Source organism: Salmo salar, chromosome 06, assembly GCF_965601325.2.
Source record: "Salmo salar chromosome 06, fSalSal1, whole genome shotgun sequence".
In the NCBI taxonomy this organism is placed as follows: Eukaryota; Metazoa; Chordata; class Actinopteri; order Salmoniformes; family Salmonidae; genus Salmo; species Salmo salar.
This window is the reverse complement of record NC_138296.1, coordinates 37,767,262-37,775,568: the sequence shown is the minus strand read 5'-3', so window position 1 is coordinate 37,775,568 and position 8,307 is coordinate 37,767,262. Positions and strand designations below refer to the sequence as shown.

Genomic DNA, 8,307 nt, shown 5'->3' with positions numbered 1-8,307 from the left:
TCTCCCATGCTCCCTGGGTCACTGACGCATGATTGTATGGGATATAGTAAGAGGCTAGGAAATTCGAAGTACTGTCTATCAGAATCAAAATAACTTTTATTGCCCAAGTGGCCTACATTCACACATTCACAGAATTTGACTCGGTGAATTGGTGCTGCCAGCAATAGACAAATGTAAAGACACATTTACAGCCTATACAATATACAGTAAACATAAAACATATTTATTAGCTTCTATCTTCTTAAAATACTTTAGAGTAATATTTTATTATGGAAAGTAAAATGCCTATTTCACTTCAGTTGACGCTGATCTGATACAGATCGAACGTGTAGCTTTGCAATGGTTGTTAGGATGACCTTTGAAAAAGAAAAGGAGAGCCGCACTCTCTTGCTCAGACTCAATAATTGAATAACCTAATATCCAACGTTCCGACCGACAAGCTGTCTTCATCATTGTATGTTAGGAGGACCTCTGACCGTACCTCATTGAAAAGGTGCCACTCTGCCTAGTGACTGTAAACTAAACAAAAATACTAACGTTAGTACATTTGTTGTATATTTGCTAGATAGCCATATTTGCTAGACAGCCATTTGTTGTATATTAGCTTGACAGCCATATTACTAGCTAGCTAGCTAACTACGTTATCTATTTTAGTCTATGCAAGTCTAGTTGGACGATTAATCAGCAATATTCTAGCAGACCTTTACTAGCTAGGTCATAACGAGTGAAAATGGCTAGCTAGCTACATCATGTAAGGTAAACCGCAATGTAAAAAGTTGGGCAATTCAAACAGTCAGTGTTAGCGAGCAACTTTTTGGTTGCACTGTGTTTAACAATTAACAAGGCTGAACAGCTTATTTTTGGTTTCAACAGGTGAAGGTACTGAAGGAGAAGATAACTTCCCAGTGTCTGGACAGAAGCTCATATATGCTGGCAAAATCCTGCAAGATGACACACCTATTAAAGACTACAAAATTGACGAGAAGAATTTCGTTGTAGTTATGGTATCGAAGGTACATTTCCCTAATCCATTTTACTTGGACTCATAATGAGCTGCACCCACCTGTTTTGGGTCACATGATTGTCTGCATAGATGACAGTAATAGCCTGTTTATATCTCCTCTGGAACTAGGCAAAGTCTGCCACAGCTGCTTCAACACCTTCCTCAGAGGCATCCAAGGCCCCTGTCCAGGACTCTGGGTCGTCTGCGGGCCCGGCCCCTGCAGCCATCCCTATCCCCCCAGAGGAGCCCACACCTCCAGTCGCAGAGCCCCCAGCTCTGATGTCCTCTTAGTCTTTCCCACAGTAGTTGTGGGTCAAGACTGTCTTCCAAACTGATCTGTGATGTATGGTCTGTTACATTGCCATTCATTGTTCCATTACTTTATTGTATTTGTGGTTACATTCAAATCCTGAGGGAGTGCGTAGATAGACTGTGCACAGACACACAATATTGTTTTAATATTATAAACTTTTTCCACTTTTTACTCAACATGAATGAATGATAGAGATTGCCTCTTATACAGTGCATTCGGAACGTATTCACACCCATTGACTTTTTCCACATTTTGTTACGTTACAGCCTTATTCAAAAAGGATAAAAGAATTACAAATCCTCATCAATCTACACACAATACCCCATAATGACAAAGTGAAGACAGGTTTTTAGACATTCTAGCAAATTTATACAAAATAAAAAACAGAAATACTTGTACATGATTGTACATGATTTGGAAAGGCACACCTGTCTATATAAGGTCCCGCAGTTGACAGTGCATGTCAGAACAAAAACCAAGCCATGAGGTCGAAGGAATTGTCCTCCATCATTCCTAAATGGAAGAAGTTTGGAACCTCAGACTCCTAGAGCTGGCTGCCTGGCCAAACTGAGCAATCAGGTGAGAAAGGCCTTGGTCAGGGAGGTGAACAAGAACCTGATGGTCACTCTGACAGAGCTCCAGAGTTCCTCTGTGGAGATTGGAGAACCCTCCAGAAGGACAACCATCTCTGCAGCACTCCACCAATCAGGTCTTTCTGGTAGAGTGGCCAGACGGAAGCCACTTCTCAGCAAAAGGCATATGACAGCACGCTTGGAGTTTGCCAAAAGCCACCTAAAGACTCTCAGACCATGAGAAACAAGATTGAACTCCTTGGCCTGAATGCCAAGCGTCACATCTGGAGGAAACCTGGCACCATTTCTACGGTGAAGTATGGTGGTGGCAGCATCGTGCTGTGGGGATGTTTTTCAGCAGCAGGGACTGGGAGACTAGTCAGAATCGAGGGAAAGATGAACGGCACAAAGTACAGAGAGATGCTTGTTGAAAACCAACTCCAGAGCGTTCAGGATCTCAGACTGGGGCGAAGGGGTCAACTTCCAACAAGACAACGACCATAAGCACACAGCCAAGACAACGCAGGGGTGGCTTGGGGACAAGTCTCTGAGTGGCCCAGCCAGAGCCCAGACTTTAACCTGATTGAACATCTCTGGAGACCTGAAAATAGCTGTGCAGCGATTCTCCCCATCCAACCTGACAGAGCTTGAGAGGATCTGCAGAGAAGAATGGGAGAAACTCCCCAAATACAGGTGTGCTAAGCTTGTAGCGTCATACCCAAGAAGACTCGAGGGTGTAATCGCTGCCAAAGGTGCTTCAACAAAGTACTGAGTAAAGGGTCTGAATACTTATGTAAATGTGATAGTTAAGCTTTTTGTTTTCTTTATACATTTGCAAAAAATTCTAAAAACCTGTTTTTGCTGTCATTATGGGGTAGATTGATGAGAAGAAGAAAAACAATTTAATCCATTTTAGAATAAGGCTGTAACTTAACAAAATGTGGAAAAAGTCAAGGGGTCTGAATACTTTCTGAATGCACTGTAGGTGCAGTTATTAACTACCATGTACAGTAAAGGAAAATGAATTGCACTAGGTAGGTGAGATGTTTATATAAATATAAAACAGTGGATAGCCTACAGTGGTGTAGGCTGTTTCTTCTGGTGGTCTAGGGCAGCCTGATGGTGGTCTAGGGCAGCTTGATGGTGGTCTAAGGCAGCCTGATGGTGGTCTAGGGCAGCCTGATGGTGGTCTAGGGCAGCTTGATGGTGGTCTAGGGCAGCTTGATGGTGGTCTAGGGCAGCTTGATGGTGGTCTAGGGCAGCTTGATGGTGGTCTAGGGCAGCTTGATGGTGGTCTAGGGCAGCTTGATGGTGGTCTAGGGCAGCTTGATGGTGGTCTAGGGCAGCTTGATGGTGGTCTAGGGCAGCTTGATGGTGGTCTAGGGCATCCTAATTCGATGAATCTGATGTTTCTTGGTGTGCGGTAGGTGCTACTCCAGGTGGTCCCTGAGCGCTGTGCCCCTAACGATGGGTTCTCCTGGTGCTTCTCCTAGTAGTGAGGGGCCTGGTCTCCTTCACCTGCTCCACTACAATGAGAAATGACAGGGAGATCTTACATGTACATACAATGTCTGGAAAATAACACATACAGAGGGATTACACGTTAAAGGGATAACTCTTAATGCGTGGTCAATTAATCATCTTTCTAGCTTTGGTGAACACTTTTTTTTTTCTTGATGACTCATTGTCGTGATTGACTCCATTTGTGGCATTCTTCTCAAATGTGTGGGCTAGAGCCTTACCTGCAGACATAGAACAGGATGTAGGCAGTCTGTGCCGTTGCCCTCAGCACAGTGGCCTCATCTGTCCTCAAGACATGTGCGTCATCCAGGCAGAGCCACCCACTGCCACGGCTGTCCAAAACATCACTGATGTAGTGGCCTAGGGAACAAGGGAAACAGAATAGAGTGTACATTAAGCTTTCAGAATTGTGTGTGCGTGCGTGCATTTTACCTGTACACATGTTGTCTCCCAGATGTGAGATCACACTTGACAATTTGTAGATATTGTCTGGCTGGTGTCTCTGTAAGGAAACACATTTAATAATAGGATTGTTATTTTGTCTACAGGATAGGGGTGCCTTCTATAACTGCCTTATCTTGATCCGCCCACTATCTCAACTGGATGGAATTATCTCTCTCTCTATTTCTCTCTCTCCTCACCACAGCGGCTGCCTGCTGCTCTTTCTCACTAACAGCTGGTTTCTCTAGCTGGTCAGAGGAATTTGAAGCTGGTGGGGGTATATCAAATATAGTGTAAATGCAAACCAGAAAGTGAAGTGGAAACCTATCAACAAATATACTCTTAACTTCAGCTTCTGACTTGCTTTCCTCAATAGTCCTGTTTCATGAGAGGGTGTTCTGCATGATGTCAGTAACACAATGTCCTACCTGGTCTATCAAGGGTGCCTTTCGGGGAGTTTGCAGGTGTGTTGTCCATGTTGTTTTTCCCCATGGAGCTTGCCCTGTGTAAATTGATGGCATTGAAAAGAAATATCTAGTGTGTGAAAATCATGGTGTGTGTTGGCTACCCAATGTGCAATGTCCCCAAACAGAGTCTAAACCAACCTGGCTCCATGCTGGACAGGGGCTGTCGCCCCACATACGGCTGGGAGGGTCAGTTCTGCAGGGATGGATATGGGATCATCCACCTTCTCTGGCTCCCAGTTGCCTGCAGTAAACCGCTTGATATGAAGCATTAGGACCCTGCTCAGAGACAGACAGGCATTCACACACACAGACATACGGACAGTGGCAGACAGGCATTCACATAAACAGACGACCAGGCAGGCATTCACATACACAGACGACCAGGCAGGCATTCACATACACAGACGACCAGGCAGGCATTCACATACACAGACGACCAGGCAGGCATTCACACAGACAAAGGCATCAGTCTTGTACTCAAATCAATAACCCAGTTTGGTGAGTTAGATCAGGACTGTCAATTGTAATCTGAGGGACTCACCGGGGCAGCGTGAGGAAGTGCCTAGTCACAGATGCCATGCTGCCTGAGCACACCCTGCATGCACACTCTAATGCAGATGGCTAGGTAACAAAGCATAGCAATACAATTATGAACATGACATTAATGATAGTGTTCCTTGACATACTCACTAACTCTTGGTTGAAGCTAAGTGCTGACCTTAAAGTAGAGGTCCAGGCTGTGTGTCAGGTCTTGGCTCAGGTTCAGTGACAGGTGATTGTAATCCTCCTGACCATACACTATAACTCCACAGCTTCAGAGGTACGGAGAGAAATGCATCAGCTCTCCAACGCAAACCTTTTGATCCCTCTACACACTAACTATCTTAATGCTTTACCTCTGTATCCTGCATGTTATGCTGACATTAAACCTCCTCACAAATGTGATGAAGACATCAAGGTACACCATATACAAATGACAGCTGTTACCTGGTGCAGGTACGGAAAGTCTTCAGCTTGAATTCTAACTGCTTCACGGGGCAGGTGTATGGCTCTGGGGAGCCCTTTAATGCCATACCCTCCTCCTTCAGCTGAAAGAGGAGGAGCAACACACATTCATGGGCATCCTAAGAGAAGAATGGGAAAGAAACAGAAAATACATCAACAACTACAACTGAAACAGAGCTAAGGAAAAAGATTGTCACGTGTCCCAGGTTTATTGTTAAGTGAGTCTTTTAGCATATAATATCTTACCTGTTCACCGTCGTCCTCATAGTCCTCATTGACAACGGAGAGACAGCGCTTGACTGTTTGAAGGATTTTCATCTTTTCCTTTTTCTTAGCATTGACAGTGCCTCCAGAAAGCCTTGCCTGATGTAACTCGGCAAAGCAGCTGTGGAGGGAGACAAAGAGCATGCATTCAGGTTTCACTCTCACTTTGGCCACAGATTAACTCTGTGCTTCTACTTTAGCCTCTGATCAAATATGATTCAACTGATTCCTGATTGTGACAGGAAATCATCTCTGGTGTTAATCAGTAGCTGAGTTGGGTGTGGTTTTATCTTAAAAATCATATGAGGCACTAAGAGTGTACAAAAGACAGTATGTATACATACATACATACATACATACATACATACATACATACATACATACAGTACACTGAACAAAAATATAAATGCAACATGTGAAGTGTTGGTCCCATGTTTCATGAGCTGAAATAAAAGATCCCAGAAATGTTCCATATGTACAAAAAGCTTATTTCTCTCAAATTCTGTGCACAAATTTGTTAACATCCCTGTTAGTGAGCATTTATCCTTTGCCAAGATAATCCATCCACCTGACAGGTGGTATATCAATAAGCTGATTAAACAGCATGATCATCACACAGGTACACAGGTAAACCTTGTGCTGAGGACAATAAAAGGCCACTCTAAAATGTGCAGTTTTGTTACACAACACAGTACCACAGATGTCACAGGTTTTGAGGGAGTGTGCAATTGGCATGCTGACAGCAGGAATGTCCACCAGAGCTGTTGCCAGAGAATTGAATGTTAATTTCTATACCATAAGCCATCTCCAACATTGTTTTAGAGAATTTGGCAGTACGTCCAACCGGCCTCCCAACCGCAGACCACGTGTAACCACACAAGCCCAGGACCTCCACATCCAGCTTCTTCACCGGCGGCATCGTCTGAGGGGGTGCTGAGGAGTATTTCTGTCTGTAATAAAGCCCTTTTGTGGGGGAAATCTCATTCTGATCGGCTGGGCCTAACTCCCCAGTGGTTGGGCCTACGCCCTCCCAGCCCCACCCATGGCTGTGCCCTTGCTCAGTCGTGAAATCCATACATTATGGCCTAATGAATTTATTTCAATAGACTCATTTCCTTATATGAATTGTAACAGAGTAAAATCTTTCAAATTGTTGCATGTTGCATTTATATACACTGCTCAAAAAAATAAAGGGAACACTAAAATAACACATCCTAGATCTGAATGAATTAAATAATCTTATTAATACTTTTTTCTTTACATAGTTGAATGTGCTGACAACAAAATCACACAAAAATAATCAATGGAAATCCAATTTATCAACCCATGGAGGTCTGGATTATGAGTCACACTCAAAATTAAAGTGGAAAACCACACTACAGGCTGATCCAACTTTGATGTAATATCCTTAAAACAAGTCAAAATGAGGCTCAGTAGTGTGTGTGGCCTCCATGTGCCTGTATGACCTCCCTACAAGGCCTGGGCATGCTCCTGATGAGGTGGCGGATGGTCTCCTGAGGGATGTCCTCCCAGACCTGGACTAAAGCATCCGCCAACTCCTGGACAGTCTGTGGTGCAACGTGGCATTGGTGGATGGAGCGAGACATGATGTCCCAGATGTGCTCAATTGGATTCAGGTCTGGGGAACGGGCGGGCCAGTCCATAGCATCAATGCCTTCCTCTTGCAGGAACTGCTGACACACTCCAGCCACATGAGGTCTAGCATTGTCTTGCATTAGGAGGAACCCAGGGCCAACCGCACCAGCATATGGTCTCACAAGGGGTCTGATGATCTCATCTCGGTACCTAATGGCAGTCAGGCTACCTCTGGCGAGCACATGGAGGGCTGTGCGGCCCCCCAAAGAAATGCCACCCCACACCATGACTGACCCACCGCCAAACCGGTCATTCTGGAGGATGTTGCAGGCAGCAGAACGTTCTCCACGGCGTCTCCAGACTCTGTCACGTCTGTCACATGTGCTCAGTGTGAACCTGCTTTCATCTGTGAAGAGCACAGGGCGCCAGTGGTGAATTTGCCAATCTTGGTGTTCTCTGGCAAATGCCAAACAACCTGCACGGTGTTGGGCTGTAAGCACAACCCCCACCTGTGGACGTCGGGCCCTCATACCACCCTCATGGAGTCTGTTTCTGACCGTTTTGAGCTGACACATGCACATTTGTGGCCTCCTGGAGGTAATTTTGCTGGGCTCTGGCAGTGCTCCTCCTGCTCCTCCTTGCACAAAGGCGGAGGTAGCGGTCCTGCTGCTGGGTTGTTGCCCTCCTACGGCCTCCTCCATGTCTCCTGATGTACTGGCCTGTCTCCTGGTAGCGCCTCCATGCTCTGGACACTACGCTGACAGACACAGCAAACCTTCTTGCCACAGCTCGCATTGATGTGCCATCCTGGATGAGCTGCACTACCTGAGCCACTTGTGTGGGTTGTAGACTCCGTCTCATGCTACCACTAGAGTGAAAGCACCGCCAGCATTCAAAAGTGACCAAAACATCAGCCAGGAAGCATAGGAACTGAGAAGTGGTCTGTGGTTACCACCTGCAGAACCACTCCTTTATTGGGGGTGTCTTGCTAATTGCCTATAATTTCCACCTGTTGTCTATTCCATTTGCACAACAGCATGTGAAATTTATTGTCAATCAGTGTTGCTTCCTAAGTGGACAGTTTGATTTCACAGAAGTGTGATTGACTTGGAGTTACATTGTGTT

General features: G+C 45.2%; 2 long non-coding RNA genes across 2 annotated transcripts; one reads left to right on the top strand and one right to left on the bottom strand.

Annotated features, from left to right (window-relative positions):
• Positions 1-873: 873 nt before the first annotated feature.
• On the top strand, positions 874-1,455 carry LOC123743433 (uncharacterized). Its single transcript, XR_006770214.2, has 2 exons — positions 874-1,013; positions 1,133-1,455. It is a non-coding gene; the product is annotated as an uncharacterized LOC123743433 (long non-coding RNA).
• A 1,575-nt stretch (positions 1,456-3,030) lies between these two features.
• On the bottom strand, positions 3,031-4,623 carry LOC145879833 (uncharacterized). Its single transcript, XR_014392656.1, has 3 exons — positions 4,456-4,623; positions 3,631-4,352; positions 3,031-3,414 (listed from the first exon to the last, which is right to left on the bottom strand). It is a non-coding gene; the product is annotated as an uncharacterized LOC145879833 (long non-coding RNA).
• Positions 4,624-8,307: the final 3,684 nt, after the last annotated feature.